Source organism: Pan troglodytes, chromosome 19 (genome assembly GCF_028858775.2).
Source record: "Pan troglodytes isolate AG18354 chromosome 19, NHGRI_mPanTro3-v2.0_pri, whole genome shotgun sequence".
Lineage (NCBI taxonomy): Eukaryota > Metazoa > Chordata > Mammalia > Primates > Hominidae > Pan > Pan troglodytes.
In genome coordinates this window covers 84,101,467-84,120,495 of record NC_072417.2, presented here as the reverse complement: position 1 = coordinate 84,120,495, position 19,029 = coordinate 84,101,467, and the positions used below count along the sequence as shown (strand labels likewise).

General features: G+C 36.8%; 2 long non-coding RNA genes across 3 annotated transcripts in view; one reads left to right on the top strand and one right to left on the bottom strand.

The window, feature by feature from the left end:
• The window catches only part of LOC107969314 (uncharacterized), a 44,513-nt gene extending 34,560 nt beyond the window's left edge, over nucleotides 1–9,953 (bottom strand). Inside the window, exon 1 of the long non-coding RNA XR_008540117.1 lies at nucleotides 9,794–9,953. This is a non-coding gene — a long non-coding RNA (uncharacterized LOC107969314). The remainder of the gene's footprint in view (nucleotides 1–9,793) is intronic.
• Nucleotides 1–19,029, top strand: part of LOC107969313 (uncharacterized) — a 178,356-nt gene that overhangs the window by 42,593 nt on the left and 116,734 nt on the right. The window lies entirely within an intron of this gene.

Sequence of the window (19,029 nt, the reverse complement as noted above, 5' to 3'; positions counted from 1 at the left end):
GGGATGGTTTTCAGAATCCTATTAGATAATCCATACTAATATCAATTTGATTAAACCAAATACCACCTTAAAATATAAGGTAAGAAGCTATAGAACTGTCTATAAAGTAGCACTTGCACTTTATTAATGAAAGAGAAGTAGGCATTCCATTTTGTTAAGAGCTAAGAAAAGAATTTGACATTCCATATTAAGAGAGGCATTTTTGATGTGAAAATATGGAAAAGTAACTGTTTTATTCCATTTTCACACTGGTAATTTATAAAAGAAAGAGGTTTAGTTGACTCACAGTTCCACATGGCTGGAAAGGCCTCAGGAAACTTACAATCATGGTTGAAGGGAAAATGGGCACCTTCTCACAAGGCGGCACAAGAGAGAAGAGAAAAGCCCAGGGGAAACTGCTATTTACAAAACCATCAGATCTCATGAGACTCACTGACAATCATGAGAACAGCATGGGGGAAACCACCCCCATGATCCAATCACCTCCCACTGGGTCCCTCCCTCAACACCTGGGGATTACAATTCCAGATGAGATTTGGGTGGGGACACAAAGCCAAACCATATCAATAACCTTCCTCAAGCAAATATAGATGTTTGATTTTTAACCAGTGTACAAAACAGTTAACTGCTTTTTATCCTTGTCCTTATTAAATCACTTAGAAGAGGGTAGATCAGGGACGGTGTCAAGTTTTAACATCATGTTTGATACCATAATTTATAAGAGGTTAATGGATTCAAATTTGGGTTATCAAACAATTTTCTATTCACAATAGGGCACTTTGAAGTGAGAATGCATGCGATTAATAGTAACACCAGGGCAATAGATACAGACACAGTAATATATATGATCGTCCTAGTGGGTGTTTTTCATAGTATATAAAGTAAGATAACATTTTTAAGTTTTTCACTATCCGTGATGGTTAATTGTATATGTGAACCTGACTGGGCCACAGGGTGCCAAGATATTCTATTAAACATTATTTCTGGGTGCGTTTGTGTGGGTATTTCTGGATGAGATTAACATTTGAACTGGCAGACTGAATAAAGCAGATTGTGCTCCACAGTGTGGGTGGGGCCTCATGCAATCTGCAGAAGGCCTGAAAAGAGTGAAAGGCAGAGTCAGAAAAAATTCCCTCTCTCTGTCTGGGACGTTAGACTTCTCTTGACTTTGGGCTTAGACTTGGTTTGGAACTGACCTCATTGGCTCTCTTACTTCCTAGGCCTTTGAACTGGGACTGGAACTATCCTGTTGACTCTCCTGGTCTGGATTTCTCAGCCTCCATAATCACATTAGTAATTTCTTATAATAAATATCTTTCTATTCATTGTATTGGTTTTGTCTCTCTGAAGAACACTGACCAATTCAACATCCTCCCTGGCACCTAATAAGTACTCTCTAAATATTATATGAATCAAAATAGCTGCCACAAAGTATTTGCATCTCTGTTGGATATAATCTTAAGAGTGGAATTACTGGGTTACGGAATAGGTGAATATTTGACACGATAAGAGGCTGATAAAAATTTTCTGAAATAATTGTACCATTTTAAATTCTCAGCAGCACTGCATGAGAGTTCTATTTTCTCCATATCCTTGCCACACTTGGCTTTATCTGTCTTATCAATTTTAATGAGTGTATAGTAATGTCTCAATGTTGTTATAATTTGCATTTTGTGGGTGATGACCACTTTCATATGCTAATTGGTTATTCCACTAACTTTTATATTAAAATTGTCAGCTTTGGAATGAAATGGATTGAAGGAAAATCTCTGCCTTTAACCTTCTCATTTATAAAACAGAAATAGTGCTTGTGTTTTCTCATAGTTTTCTTGTTAATTTAGTAAATGTAAAATGTCTAGAACCTAACCCATGGGAACCTGGCAAAAAATACTAGCTATGATTATTATCATTAAACCAAGAACCAAGGATAAAATATATTTAACCAGTAGAAATACCATTAAGCAAGAACCCTATGGATATAGTTTCTGGAACAGATATTAATGACTTGCATTTGTTCTTATTTCTAGAAATAGAGAGTAAAACCATGAGCTCTGAAGACATCAGGCAAATACCTCTGGTTTGCTTTCCCAGACTGCTACTTCCTGACTTTTTAACTTTGAGCAAAGTACTTAACCAAATTACTTAACTCTAGTTTCTTTCTATATAAAATGTGAAAAAAGAATCTAGCCCAGGAGGTTGTGAGAATTAAATGAGGTCATCCATATAAATCACTTGAAAAAGAGCTTATCTTTTGGTAATTTTAGCAAGCATTTTTTATATGCTTACTAAATACATATTAAGCCCCGTGTTAAGAGTCAGGGACATGGTATTCAAATTTATACAGTCGAGTAATTCTTAATTTCTCTCTGCCTCTCACTCTCCAATCCTATTAGCTATACCTCTAAAATATATACCAACTCCACCAATTTCCCTCCATCTTCACGCTTTATCTTGATCTCAACCAACATCTTATTTCACCAAATGACTAGAGTATCTCAACCATCATTTTATTTCACTAAATGACTAGAATAACCTGAACAATTTCCTGTTTTTTTTCCATTTGGGGGCCTCAACAGTTCATCCACCTACTTAAAATTCTCCAATGTCTTTCTCTTTTGCCCTTGGCTTGAAAACTCAAACTCTTCACCTTGGCTCAGAAAGACCTCTGGGATCTAGTTCCTTGACTCCTTTTTTTACTTCATCTTATTCTATTCTCTTTTTCTAAAATCATCTTCTTCTATACTCTCTTTTTAAAAATCATCTTATTCTTTTATCTCCTTTTTAAATCATCTTGTTCTATTCTGTCCTTTTTAAATAATCATATTGGCTTTATGTTGTTCCTCTAATATACTAAACACATTCCAGACTTGGGGATTTCACATTTTCTATTTCCTCTGAAGCCCTCTTCTCTGAAATTCACACCTGTCTGACCCTTTCACATTAATCATGTCTCAGAAGAAACATTGCCACCTTAGCAAGGGCTTCCACAAATACCTCATATAAGGTAGTACCCCTCAATCCCTTGCCTCTCTCTTACCTGCTAAAGTTATGAAAAGAGCACAGCTAACACATCTTGGGGTGTGACCTCTTCTCATTTCTATTACTTTGGCAAAAGCCATTCATATCAAGGAGTAAGTACATGTCAATTACTTGTATTCACCAGATAAATTGGTGATTGATTGGGGTGTGTGTGTGTGTGTGTGTGTGTGTGTGTGTATTACACTTCTACATTTATGGACTTTCCAACCACTAAGTAAGGTCAGTATTACAAGGTATATCAGTGGGATTCGATTTTATTAACTTTGGCATATGGATGGTTAGCATGTGGCCATATGTTTCTCACAAAATGTAACTTATAATCTGAGCATTATAACTAAACAACACACATCGTTGCAATAATTTCTTCCCAGCAACAGTCCATATCCCATTTCTTTCTCAGAGGGTCTGCTTTCATTTCTGTTTCCACCCAAGGTTCATTTGTCTCTAGCAACACCTCTTTTTTTAAAAAAACAACCTGGAAATATGGGGTGTTATCCTGAGGCTGAAATATTCCATATTTTTTCTTTCATGAAACACTGATTGGCAACAATCTGTGATTGTCTGTCTTTTCCAACCTAGCCTTGAGCCAGGATCAAAATCTTCATGAATAATTCGCAAATAATTAAATTCTTTAGGTTTTGTTCTTATTCAAAGGAGCAAAGTAATTTTGGTCTCCTTATGGATTAGATTATCCATAAAGGTTGTGATTTAAGCAGTCTCTTTTCAAATGTGATTCCTTTGAATGTGTGGACTGATAGGACTCTGGGCAGAACAGGGTCTTGTTTTCTCTGTAAATAAAAACCTATGAAATTTCAACAAGTCAGCCCTTTTATGCCACACGGAGAGATTGATGACAAACCACATTATATTTCACCTTAATACAACAAGTCCAAAATCACAAATGCACTTTCTTAAAATACTGATTTACTTTTTATTCAGAGCTTATGAGATGTTAGATGACAAGTCAGTTATCTCCTGAATGAGTTCAACCTTCACAAAGGACAATTGTTTTGGTGTAAATTATTGTTTTTTAAAATCTTCCAATAGAGAGAACATTTTCAAAATAAACTTTACTAATTTACATTAATTAAATCAAAAATAACATAGACAGTCAATTATCTACCTGTGTATACACCACTACTCACACATATTAATATCAATACAATCATTTGCATTGTGCCTCTTCAGAATCACACATAGAGAAAAAGAAAAGCAAAGACAGAGTTTAAAATATAAGGGAAGATAAGCAGATAATTACATTACAAAGGTGATATTATTAGCAAATTCATAATATCAGGTTTGAAAAGGATCTATGTTTCTTTTTCTATAGTAGCGTATTAGTTTCTTCTCACATTGCTATGAAGAAATACCCAAGACTGGATAATTTTTAAAGGAAAGAGATTTAGTTGACTCAGGGTTCTGCAGGGCTGAGGAGACCTCAGGAAACTTACAATCATGGCAGAAGGCAAAGGAGAAGCAGGCACCTTCTTTACAGGGTGGCAGGACAAAGTGAGTATAAGCAGCGGAAATGCCAGACACTTATAAAACCATCAGGTCTCATGAGACTCACTCATTATCATGAGAACAGCATGGGTGAAACTAACCCCCTGATCCCATTACCTCCACCTGGTCCCACCCTTGACACATGGGGATTATGGAGGCTACAATTTGAGGTGGGATTTGGGTGGGGACACAGAGCCAAACCATACCAAGTAGTGTTTTAATTTGTGTTGTCAGACTTAAACAGCTGCCAGTAATGTGTCCTGCTTTAATCAACCACTCATGACCTTACAAAAATGACCTATACTTTTATCAAGTCATTAAGCCTTTACCAAACCTATGTATTCACAGACTCTACCAATACTTTTACCAACTGACACCTATAATCAAAGTAAAGTTTGAAACTGCTATCTAGGATAGTTTTATCTTTTCTATGTTTTTGAAATTAAGTTATTAATCTTGGAATATTAGTGAATCATGGTTCTGGATAAAATATCTCTGTGAAGAGTTATCTTTACAGCAAATGTAGGCTTTAAGGTACTTCTACACAAAATACATCCTTCATTGTCCTGCCAAAGTTCTCCAAGTTTCTACTTCTTTTCTACCATCCTTTTGTCTTCAAGTATCATATCAAATGATAACAGAAGAGTTCCACTGATGTCCTAGCATGAATGCTTTTATCAGATTAGTTAAATCTGAGGAAAGAAGAACACTGAAGAAGTTTAATATAGGGTGGAGATGCTCTGATTACAAAGAAAGTGATTCTGCAACTAGAAAATCCTGGCGTCTGACAGTTGACAGGGTCAGGGTTTAGACACAGATGCTGATGTATATGCTATAGACATAGACATAGGTGCAGACATAAATGCAGACATCAATATATATAAGAGAAGGAGTGTGTGTGTGTGACAGAGAGAGAGAGAGTGTGTGTGTGAATAGGTGTGAGTGTGTGCATTTGTGTGTGTCGGGTGGTGGTAAGAAAATGGCTGAAATTAACAACTATAGCAATTTCTGCCTAGCAAGGAGACCAAAAAGAATCTACAAAATTAAAAAATACGTCGACATACTTTGCTGTCCTGCCAAGTCTATTAGATGGAGTTTGGCTTTCTTTAGAAACAAACAAATCATAGAATTATTATTGTGATTCTGGGTTGTAACTATTACGACGGGATTAAAAACATTTTCATGCAGTCTGTTACATTTCTTGATTTCATTTTACATGAATACTTTTTAGAATGTCTTCTGAATTTTTTTAAATGAACTCTAAATTTTATATAAATGTTTGCCTCATATTTTCTTAAAATGTACTAACATTTTGAACTTGTTGAGAAAAATAATGTTCCACAGAAAACTAAAGGTAAATAAATATTCAAGAAAATATATTCTATTTCCCATAAAGCTGCTCTTTTCTTATGTGCCCAGGGAATATTAGTAGTGAGGTCATAAAGTTTGGAGCCTCACTGACTGGATTTGAATCCAGGATTGGCCATTTGCTAGTAATGTTAATGTTGGACAAGTGATATTATTTCCACATGCCTCCATTTTCTTATGTGCTGTAGGGATATAATGGCGATACCTATTTCATAGGAAGTGTTATTGTGATAAACTGAGTTAATATTTGTAAATTGCTTGCCATAGTTCTTCCCATACAATAAGATCTACTTCAGTGTTCGTTAAATAAATCACAGCATGTTCTAGGCCCTCAGAGCAAGAAAATAGAAATCTGATCATTCTTTCTAGATTTTTCATTCTAAATTATCTCCCATATCAAATGGCAGTAGCTGTCACACTTTTCCTTCTCCATTTCACTTCTATTGCTTTAGATCAGGCTTCATTATTTTTCACGTGTAGTATTAAAATCATCTTTTTCTTTTCTTTCTTTCTTTTTTTTTTTTTTTTTTTTTTTTTTTAGACAGTCTCATTCTGTCACCCCAGCTGGAGCTCAGTGGTGCAACCTTGGCTCACTGCAGCTTCCTACTCCCGGGTTTAAGCCATTCTCCTGCCAAGGCATCCCAAGTAGCTGGGATTTACAGGCAAGTGCCACCATACCTGGCTAATGTTTATATTTTTAGTAGAGACAGGGTTTTACCATGTTGGCCAGGCTGGCCTCGAACTTCTGACCTCAAGTAATCCACCCACCTTGGCCTCCAAAATCATCTTCTAATAGGGCTCTCAGTCTCCAACCTCACCCACCTCAATTGTTAATAGTCCTGCCACCAGTGTGCTCTTTCCATAAAAAAACATCTAACCATATAAAGTTGATTCCATCTTGGCCAATAGCATATCCCTGACTCTTAGCACGGGGCAAGGTATGTGTTAGTAAGCATGCAACACATGCTTGCTACAATTACCAAAAGATAAGCTCTTTTCTAAGTGATTTATACGGATGACCTCATTTAATTCTCACAATCTTATAGACTAGATTCTATCATTTTCCACATTTTATATAGAAAAAAAGTAAAATGATTTGGTTAAGTATTTGCTCAATGTTAAACAGTCAGGAAAGCAAATCAGAGATAGTTTGCTTCTGACTTCTTCAGGGCTCATGCTTTTATTTTCTGTTTTTGGAAATAAGAATAATGCAAGCCATTAGCATATTATTCACTTGACAATGTCTAAAGCCACTTTTGGTTTCCATAGCTTGGTGGGCGCTACTGTTATCTGTTGCTAAAGATTTATCATGCACAGGACATTTCTAATGGCAAAGAATGATTGGACCCCAAATGTCAGTGGTTCTTAGGTTGAGAAACCTTCGTCTGTTAAAGTGAATCTCTGAGACACCAATAAACTCTCTCTAAGAAGGCATGTTATGAATGCTGTCTCATTATCTGCCATTCAGTGTTTTTCCTGACTCACTTATTTTTTATTTGTGATATGTTGTGAACATCAAGTAACCAACTAAATGTCTAATATCTAGAAAAATCATATTTGGGCCAGGTGTGGTGGCTCAGGCCTGTAATCACAGCACTTTGGGAGGCCGAGGAGGGTGGATCACGAGGTCAGGAGTTCAAGACCAGCCTGGCCAAGAAGGTGAAACCCTGTCTCTACTAAAAATACAAAAAAATTAGCTGTATGTGGTGGCAGGCACCTGTAATCCCAGCTACTTGGGAGGCTGAGGCAGGAGAATCGCTTGAACCTGGGAGGTGGAGGTTGCAGTGAGCCGAGATCATGCCACTGCACTCCAGCCTGGGTGACAGAGCAAGACTCCATCTCAAAAAAGAGAAAAATTATATTTGGCTATTCATGACTTTCAGAAACAAGTCAGCTTTTGAATATATTCTCAGAATTATTTTGTCCAGTGTTCTGATGAATTAAGGAATGGGTTAATATTGTGTGGACCCCAAGTGTATTTCAGTCCCCAAAACTGTATTTGTTTTGTTCCTGAAATTGCTTTGTGACTAATATTCTCAGATATTAGAGCCCAAAGCTGTAAACTGAGCATGCAAGTTTTTTTAAGTGCATATAATCAAACATTTTTCAAAAATTGAAATCCTTGATCGCCCAGAGTAGTCTAATCTGGGACCCCCACCTGAAGACTGTCTTTTTATTGTAGAAGAGCCTTGCAGGAAAGGTAGTGAGATGGAGGTTTTACTCAAATATTCTGCGGAATACTAATGTGAGTCAAAGGAAGGAAAGATCTGTGTTGTGCTTCTTTTTTCGTCCCCCCAAAAAGAAGGGAGACTAAAAAGCAATAAAGCAGAAGGCATTTCCTACAGGTAGCCTTAAATCATTCAACACAGAGGTCTTCAGGGAGCTACCCGGTTCCTCTTTCCCTTCCAGAATGAGCTTTTTGGCTAAATACTCCTTATCCAATGCTCAGTGTCTTCACCTGGCTCTCCAAGGGTTTTCATACAGACTTATCCTGGCATAACAGCATCCCCACTTCGTCAGAAATAGGTCTTGACCCATGCATCACATTCAAAGACTCTTTCAATTGCTCCCCAGTGGCGGAGGCTGAGGGCTCTGTTTTGCTTGTGATAATGTGCTAATCTCCAAGACCCAACATAAATCCTCTTCTTGCATTGTCATTTGTCAAAGTCGCAATAAGGGGCTGGGGGAAAAAAGGAGCAGGAAAGGAGAGGGAGGAAAGTAATGACAGAAAGAAAACTTAGCCTTAGTTTTGTTTTCCCTTGTGCAGAACTTTCCCCTCCAGTCTTCTTAATCTGTAAAACATCTGATGGTGCAGAGAGGGCATGGCAAACACAAATAAATAAATAATCCTCCATGATTCTCCCTTATGGTTTTGTGTTAGGTCAACATTTTAGACAATTAGTTAAATATAAGCAGGAATGAAGATAATTTAAGTCCCAAAATGGATGCTTGAAGCTTTGTGAACCTGCGTTCTCCACTCCTCATTTGCTCCAATACTATCAAGCTGAGAGTCACATGGTTGTGTGAGGATACTCCATAAGCAACAGTTCAACAAATCTGATATCACATATATGCCTCTAATGACTGGTGCTTTCCTTATGATTTGCCTTTTACAAGTTATCCTGTTTTGCTACTACAAAAATATTTAGGACAATGATGCTAAACAAGGTAGTGTTTTCTCTCATTTGTGTTAAAACTGAAAAAAAAAAAGGAACAAATGTGAGATTTTCATTGCTGTTGTTGAACAGCTTTATTAAGGCATATTTTATACACCATAAAGTTTAGAAATTTTAAGTTTCCAATTCAGTGATTTTAGTAAATCTATAAAATTCTGCAAGCATCACTGCAGGCTAACTGTAACATGTCCATCATCCCCATGAGATCCCTCGTGTCCCTTTGCACCCACTTCTTTCCACTGCCCTACCCAGGCAAGCACTAACTTACTGTCTCTGTAGATTCACATTTTCTGAATATTTCATGGAAATGGAATCCTGCACTAAATACTCTTTTGTGTCTAGCTTCTTTCACTTTGCATAATGATTTTAAGGGTCATCTATGTTGTTCCATGTATGAAGTAAACGAATGAAGTAAAAAGGTATTTCATTCCTTTTTAAATTAACAAATAGTATTTTATCATAATACCTATTATGCTTAGCCATTCATCAGTGGGTGGGCATTTGGGATAAAGTTGTTTTGTAAAATGTATGCAATGGCAACGTGTCAACATGATATTAAATCAGAGAGCTTGTTTAAAGAAAAACACGTTTAAGCTGCTGAGGCAGAAATTGTTCACTGCGGAAGCCAGCAATCCCTCACCTCCGTTCTTGGCCTGTGGGTGGAGGTTTCTCTGAATATACATTTCCAAGAAACTCAAAATACTTACAGTTTAGTTAGTGCACAGTGAAAACTAAGGATAGTCCTAGCTCACAGTCCCAGCTCATGGTTGTTGGCACCAAATATCAGTGATACGACCAAAGTCTGTTTGGCAAATTTTACATGGCAAATATTCTCTTACTGCCTGTTCAACACTCTTCTGGGAGTTCTAAGAGTATTACATAAATAAAAGAAAGGGATTCCAATCAACTTTGAAGCCAACCAAATAGAACTCAGGAAGTTCTATGCTTAAGACATCATTTTTAGTACACTTAGAAACCAGACAGTTTGTCATTTATTCTAACAACAAATATTATTGTGATAAAAACAGCTTGCTCTAGATTCCCAACACAGAACTTCTGATGGCATAAAATGATTATTATAGGCATTGACATTTTTGTTATTAATATTGCATTAATATTTCTAATATTGAGATACAGGCATCACTGAAAGACAATATACCTTCTCAACTGTACTGGGGTAAGAACCTGTCTTCACTGGGGTAGTGAGTCTGTGACTACAGGAAGCTGCTTCTGGAAAGACGATTCTATTTCTCTTCATATATTCATAGAGACAACAGACTAAAAATTAGGTTCTTTTTTTATTCTTAATCCATGGAGAAGTCCTTTAATGTCCAAGCGACATCAGGTGTTTTAGTACAGAGAAAAAGGATCAAACTCAATTTCATTACATACTGAAAATGCCAAGAATAGAAATAACCCTGGTATCATGGTCCTTGAAGTCAATTCTGCTTCCAAATCCCTGATACTCCTACTATTAATAGCACTTACATTAATTTTCTCTTATGGAAACATTGAGAATTCAAGCCTTAATATCTAGAAGTTGCCACTGCAAAGACAGATGTGCCAGGATTATCTCTGTTTTGTTGCCCAGGCTGAGTGTAGTGGTTTGATCTCGGCTCCCTGCAACCTCTGCCTCCCGGGTTCAAGTGATTCTCGTCCCTCAGCCTCCAGAGTAGCTGGGATTACAGGCCTGCACCACCATGCCTGGCTAATTTTTGTATTTTTAATAGAAACAGGATTTCACCATGTTGGCCAGGCTGATCTCGAACTCCTTGCCTCCAGTGATCAGCCCACCTTGGCCCCCCAATATTTTGGGATTACAGGCGTGAGCCACCGTGCCTGGCCATGCCAGGATTGTCTTTGACCCTGTCTGATGGAGTTTTATAAAGAGGGAAAAGTAAAAATAAATGTTTTCTATGTAATTTAGTCTCTATTCGCTCTTTTAATCCTCACTAGTGTTGCATAATTTTTTTACATAATTTTTTGTAGGCTAAATATTTACTCCAGTCTGGTTAAAAAACAACCTTTTTAATCACTGATTGGTTTCAGGCATAATATACCATTGAGTGTACAGTGCTCCTTTTTTTGCTAAGAAAGCATGGGAAGCTGCTATTTGCATCTCTTCCTATGTCTTCTACTTAACCATGTTTGTATGCATCATATTACCACAATGGAAACCCAGTTTGTGAAACATAATTTAGTTTATACCATTAAATGGATGGTTTTGTAGCTCCTGTTGGCAATACCAGAGCTTCCAATAATGAACAAAAGGCAGCACAAAACTTTGAAGTCAGCTAACCCAGGCAGTCGACGTCTCTCTAGCAGGAACCTTTGTTACATTTTGTCATTCAATATATTGCTGTTATGCACATAAATGTGATATTTGATGTTGGTTAGTTCCTCTCCATTGAGGAAACACAGTTCTATTTTCTAATTCTTAACAACCACGGATGCTTTATCATCAGAGCTGAGCTGAGCACATGGTATCTTAAATCATGGTGTGAAATCGAGCCTCGGCCCTGACGGCTTGCCATGTATCAGCTTGGCGGGCACAACTCTTCGCCTTTGGCCTCATTTTTCAGGGGCCAACGTGCCAATAAGATTTTTACCTCAGGTAATGATTCAAAAGAAAAGCCTAATCATGTTAATGGGATGGGCGACATCTTAGGGGGAAAAATAACAAAATTAAAGTTGATTTTAACCTGCAATGAAAAACAAGCCATGGGGTGTTTCCATGTGAAATCTTGGATGTCATACAACGGATGAAGGGAAAACAACCAAAAGCCAGAGAGGAAAAAGGAGGGAGGAAGGAAAGTTTTCGGCCAAGTCTGCTTCTAAGTAAAGGTTCATGGAATGGGTTTAGAATTTCATAATGCTGTGAACAATCAGCTACACTTGGTGTTAGGGCCTTGAGAAGAAAACCCTTAGAAAGAATCCTTCCTTTTTATTCCTTAGCCTATCTTAAAGGTCAAGTAATCATATCAACAATATTTGAAAGAAAAATGTCACTTCCCTTATTTTTTTTCTGTTGTAATAAAATCATTTCTTCGTGGCAAAGAACCTAAAGAGAGAGACAGGACTCCAGTGTTCAGGTCTGCAATGTGATTTTTGTGGTCATTAGAAACATAACTTTTCTTTTAAAAAGGAGGAAAAATGGAAAGAAATAGAAACAGAGAGAGGGAAGAGGAGAAAGGAGAGAAGAGAGTAACAAAGAAAGACGGTAAGAGAGAAAAGAGAAAGGGAAGAGAATAGATTGGGAAGAAGGGAAAACGTGGGGAAGAAAAAGAATAAATAACGTGGAAAAAGAAGCCACCAATACTGTTTCTAGATTTATTATTTTTCCCTTTCATTTTGACTGCTATAGGGGAAAGTGTGTAAAATTATTTTTCTCTCCTTGGTGTAGAGTACAGAACAAGGTGTCTTCCGTCAAATGACTGATTTGTGAAACGCAGAAGAAAAGAATGCAGAGACAAAAGAGTGTTTGTTGAACTAATTTTACAATCAATAAATGAATATTTTAAGTTCTTTGGGATCCAACCAATTCAACTTTGGAAAATGGAAGACTTTAGGTTTTAATTCACTTACACTACAAGGAAAATCTCTCTTTGGTGATTTTATTTTACATTTTATTTCTAATTTTATGATACGATTTTCTGTTGAATTGGCATGTCTTACAATGCTTGCTATGGAAAACACTTGGTGGAAATGTAAGGAGATTTGCCTGTTCTTATTATGCCTCCCATAAAGTATTCATAGAGGGAAGCTTCTGCTGAATTCACTTCGTGATTCATAAACTCCACAACACAGCTGGTAGCCTATGCTTGCCGACAGGCCTCAACTTTTTATCACCCAGAATTCTACACATGTGTTCTTTGGATCCCCTTTCTCTGGTTCTCATTTTGACCCTTCCCCTAAGTGAGTCTGAATTTTAATTTCCTTAATTCTAATCTGGTTCCATGCAATTAATCACATTCCTAATAAGAATTCTCTAAATGGACCCCTTAAGTTTGTATCATTGCTACAAGAAAGTGTGCTTTGTTCTTTACCTATGAACTGTGTTCACTTTGTGTGCAGAGATATAGAAAAAAAAAATCCGACTACTTCTTTAGAAATCAGCTGTCATCTGTGATAAACCATTGAAAAGCCTTTTATTTTGGCAGACTGAAACAATCATGGATCTACGATGGCTATCCTTTCCTTGGTTTTGGTCTTTCTTGATATGATTTGCATGGAGACCTTTTGCCTTAGTAGCCCATCTGTTCTTACTGCTTATTCCCCACTGAAGTCAAGCTTAATGAAGAATGGCTCTCCATAGGTTCATAAGTTTGATTTGCATAGCCATTCAGAGTTTGGATATCCATCAGAATTTCTCTGGCCTGGAAATCAGGTTAGAAATATCAGGATACTGTGTTCTCATTTCTCATGGGAGATTTCTCCAAGTCTCTCTCTCTCTCTCTCTCTCTCTCTCCAGTCCAGCTAGAAATAAATTACAAGAAATATCTCTTATTTCTCCTTTATTTATTTCATTGGAGTTATCACTCTTGGATGAGACTTGTTTAAACATTTAACTTGATTAACCTGATTATAAATGTGTTAGAGCTTATTAAGTGCTGTCAAATACAGTCAAATATTGACTTTGAGTATCATTTGAGGTCAGTTTTATTCCACTTATTTTGGCCTTACTTTTTTGGGAAATGCAAACAAAATAAATTTAAGTTATCAAAGAAGTCCTTTATGTCTACATAACCAATTATCTTAGAAAAAACAATTAGAAAGGCAAGTCAAGATTTTACTAGGTATTCAAAACCTTGGATAGCGTATTCTTCTCTAGCTCTCTTCCTGAAAAATTAAACCAAAAGTATTGTAGGAATTTTGAGGACTGATTTATGAGTTTATAGACACAGAGGCTCTGATTTTCCAGAAAAGTCCTTGTTAGGCTAGGTATTATTTGGAACCACGATAGGTCATTCGAGTTATTTTTTGTTGGTTTGTTTTGGCTTTCTCTTATGCTAACTTGGGACTACATGATTGATGGTTTTTAAGAAAAACTAAACAATTATCAGTTATTTGTATTAGTGATTAACTTTTTTTCCACATATGATTATAGGACTTAAAGAACCAATAGGAAGTTCATTGTGATTCATCAGGAGTGAAAATCCAGCATTTTTGTCTTAAAGATTAGCAATAATTTTTAAAAGCAATCATTACATCAATGTATATGTTTTGATTAATAATAATGCTAGGTCAGGTGCTATGGCTTATGCTTGTAATTCCAGCACTTTGGGAGGTCAAGGTGGGAGAATTGCTTCAGTCCGAGTGATTGAGACCAGCCTGGACAACATAGCAAGACCCCAGCTCTACAAAAAATTAAAATATTAGCCAGGTGCAATGCTGCATGCTTGTAGTCCTAGCTACTCGGGAGGCTGAGACGGGAAGAAGATGAGCCCAGGAGTTTAAGGTTACAGTGAACTATGATTGCCCCACTGCACTCCAGCCTGGCCAACAGAGTAAGACACTGTCTTAAATAATAATAATAATGCTAAATGTTAGTTCTGATATTATGATTATATTTAGTAAAATTAAGAGTAATAAAATGATCAAAGTAAATTGTATAAAAATTTTATCATTATTATTATTTTTGAGATGGAATTTCACTCTAGTCACCCAGGTTGGAGTGCAGTGGTATGATCTTGGCTGATTGCAACCTCCGCCTCCAGGGTTCAAGTGATTCTCCTGCCTCAGCCCCTCAAGTAGCTGGGATTACAGGCACCTGCCACCACATCCAGCTAGTTTTTGTATTTTTAGGAGAGACAGGGCTTCACCATGTTGGCCAGGCTGGTCTTAAACTCCTGACGTCAGGTGATCCACCCGCCTCAGTCTCCCAAAGTGCTGGGATAAAGTATAAAGAAATAATTCAATTTTCCTAAATGGATAAACAACAACGACAACAACAAAACTCAAAACAAAACAAACACAAAACAAAAAATTTTGTTTTCCAAAACCCCTTCTCACCTTGGTTCTGTCTTGCTCCTCAAGCCAAATAACATCACTACAGAATTATTTTCAAATAAGCTTTTCTTCACACACTAAAATAGAGACCTGTCATTTGTCCTTGATTTATGATTAATTTTGAAGGAAGAGGGCTCTAGGATAGCTTCCTTGTTAGGGCTCTAGATGGAAAAAAGTAAATAAGTACACTGAAAATTGCCCTGAGGATATCCTTGTCTGGTTTCAGACAAAAGCACATATTCTATGTATTTTCTTAAAAGTAATTTACTTAAACAAATTATATAAATGTACTGAATTACATGTTTACATAGTAAATTAAATAATAATACTCAAATTCCCAGATAAGATGTTAATTGCAGCCTCTAAAATATAATTTAAAATAATTATTTTCTCTAACAATTATTATCAAATTATATGGTGCATGCTCTATCTCATATAACAGGAAAAGTAAAACTTAAATATTCCTAAACAACAACCAAAAAGTATCATATCCAAATAACCCTTATAACTTTGTAACACAGGAGCCGTTTCATTCTGTTAGAAGATGGTAGTACCTTAAACTGACATAAACTCAAATAATGTTATGCATTTTGTTTTTGTTTTTATTTTGTAATCATCTATAAGAAAACTCTTAACTTTTTTTACAGCCCATTAAAAATGTGTTACATTTATAGTCGTTAAATGGTTAAAGAACAATAATAATACAAAATAAGTAAGCTATAAGGAGCTGAATTTTGGTTTAAAACACCAAATTGAAATAAGAAGATATTTGTAAAAACCAGTGGTGTCTTGTCTTTTGGCTTCCCTGGGCCACGTTAGAAGGAGTATTGTTTTGGGCCACACATAAAATACACTAACACTAGCAATAGCCGATGAGCTAAAAAAAAAAAAAAAAAAAAAAAAAAAAAAAAGAATCACAAAAGAATCTCATAATGTTTTAAGAAAGTTTACGAATTTGTGTTGTGTCACATTCAAAGCTGTCCTGGGTCACACGCAGCCCATGGGCTATGAGTTGGACAAGTTTGGTATAAACCTAGATACTGGGGACTAATGTTTGTAGTGGGTTCTGAAATAACATACCTTAAGCAACTTTGTGGCTGAAGTCCATTCGTATTTTTTCTTTTCCTTTTTTTTTTTTTTTGAGATGAAGTCTCACTCTGTCGCCGATGCTGGAGTGCAGTGGCACAGTCTCGGCTCACCACAACCTCCACCTCCCAGGTTCAAGAGATCCTCCTGCCTCAGCCTCCTGAGTAGGTGGGATTACAGGCGTGCGCCACCACACCCAGCTAATTTTGTATTTTTAGTAGAGACGGGGTTTCTCCATGTTGGTCAGGCTGGTCTCAAACTCCCGACCTCAGGAGATCCGCCCACCTCGGCCTCCCAAAGTGCTGGGATTACAGGCGTGAGCCATCGCGCCCAGCCTAGTATTTTTTTAGGCATAATAGTCTTGCTTTCCCCTGACCTTAAAAGAGATAGCTTAATGTTCCGATGTGGCAATATTTCCTCAATTAAATGCTTAATTTAATGAAGTCTCCTTAAAAATTAGTTAATTTATAAGGAGTTAATTTATCATCTAGAGTACAACTCATATCTAAGAGAGCTAATATTATTTTTTTCAAAACTCACTGTTTTATCAATGGATTTCACTCTACACAGTAAGTAAAGCTATATTTTGTCGACTGTGAAAAAATTTTCCTCTGTCTATACTGCACATATCTTTAGCTTTATAAACACATGCTTCATTCCAACATCTGTATGGCCAGCATTGCAGAAGCAAATTGACTGGAAGTGTGTAACCACCTTTTGTCCTGCATAAAATCTGTGCGCTCATTAGGTGTGGGAGATAACTGAGCAACCACACCACATATGGGAAGAAAGAAGCATACACACACTTTCCACATTCTGACAGTGTCCTGATGAACTGGGAACGGGCCCTAGGAAAAGAGTGAAGACAGAAAAATAGTTCCCCATGGAAGAAGTTAAGAATTTCTCTAATAACAGAATGAGTGAGCAAATCAAGAGAACCACAGCTCTGCTACTGTTTAAGAGACTGTAGATAACAATGTAAACACTTCAGGGAAAGAACCATTTATTTCCTCTATTATCTTACTGGGTAATAGTTGTAGTTTGGCGCAGTTAGCAGGAGTCCTTTCAAACAGCTTATTTTTTTTTCTTGCATTCTACGTCTCTTAATCAATGAAAGAAATTTACTATATTTCTCTCAGTGAATAAACTGAATTTTAAAAACGTTAAATACTTCCTGATAAGAACCTTAGAAAGTTACAATTCAGGAAAAATGGACTATCTTCTTTCCTGGGAATATTTATTTTGAGAAGACACCGACAAGCGAATATGCATGTTACTTATTTGAAGGAAGAAAAGGAGCTTTTCTCTCTGAGTTACGGATCCCAGGTTTAGCTTTGAATTTTATCAAAACTCATAAGCCATAGTGTGCCTAAAACAGACATCATGTTGGTTAATGAATAGTTCCTGAATCTGGGAATCAGTGGACATTAATTAGAGTCCCATTCAACTGCTAACAAGTTAAAAGGCTTTAGATACATTATTTAATCTGTTTAAGCATCATTTTAATAACATGAAGAAACCAAATCTCAGAGATGAAGTGTGAGTAATATAAAAAGAGAAAGCTATTTTGAAAAGTTAAAATGCCTATATCTATAATCTATGTGCAGAGTATTACAGGTTTCTAAACCTGTAATACTTTAGAAATCTAAGACAGTAATCCATAAATGTGTTTATGTTCTTCATCTTTATGTAGACAAAGCTTTTCCTCATTTGGGTGAACTTCACTACCATGTAATGCAAGACACGTAAAATTCATGCCATAAATACATGGTATATTGCACAGGAAAATTTACTTTCATTTTTAACTGAAAAATATTAACATAAAATCCATATACTTATTAGACAGATTCGTAAACCCCAGGATTTCAATATATCTGTTGGCCTAATAATCACAATAAGAAAAAAAGTTGTAATCTATTTATCCCACTGGCCCTATCTAGCCCACCCAATGATTATAGCAGATGTGAATTAAATATAGATATATTTGCAATTAGAGTGAAAGACGACACTGACCATATATGAACACAGACCCGCCAGCTTCGTAAACGTTAATGCCATAATAGTCTCAATTCTGCAGTCACCATTGCTGGGATAACATTCGTTTGCTGTCAGCACTCCTCTGTTAAAACAAATTAGCCAGATGATTAATGAATATCAAAATCAGCATGTGGATTCTCTGTGCTGAAGTCTTACTCCGTGTGAAATCCACTGGTTTCCAACTTAGTGAGATAATTTCTGGATCAAAATAATTCCCCTGTGAACCTCGGAAGCATGTGGAAAAATGCTTCCAACCAACCATGGAATTGCATGGGATTGCGGGGCAGAGTAAGCCCCTTTCTTCGTAACAGAGGTGAGGGTTTTGTTGTTGTTCCCGTGACGTTTTTCGGACAAAACAGAAAGGGGTTAGTTCATCAAAAAATAAGCAGATTCAATACAGAGTTAAAAAAAAAATTCTGAAGAGCAAAAAACTGTAATCTTATAGAATGTTTTTCAAACAAATCATATTATGGGCTTTATTAAGAGCTAAAGGCTAAAGTTCATGGATGCCCCATTACCCCACTTGCACTTGCCAAAAGCCAAAGCCTTTTCTTTTTTCTTTTTTTTTTTTTTTGACATGGAGTTTTGCTCTTGTTGCCCAGGCTGGAGTGCGATGGCATGATCTCGGCTCACGGCAACCTCCGCCTCCCGGGTTCAAGCGATTCTCCTGCCTCAGCCTCCCAAGTAGCTGGGATTACAGGTGCACACCACCACGCCCAGCTAATTTTGTATTTTTAGTAGAGACAGAATTTCTCCATGTTGGTCAGGCTGGTCTTGAACTCCTGACCTCAGGTGATCCACCCGCCTCAGC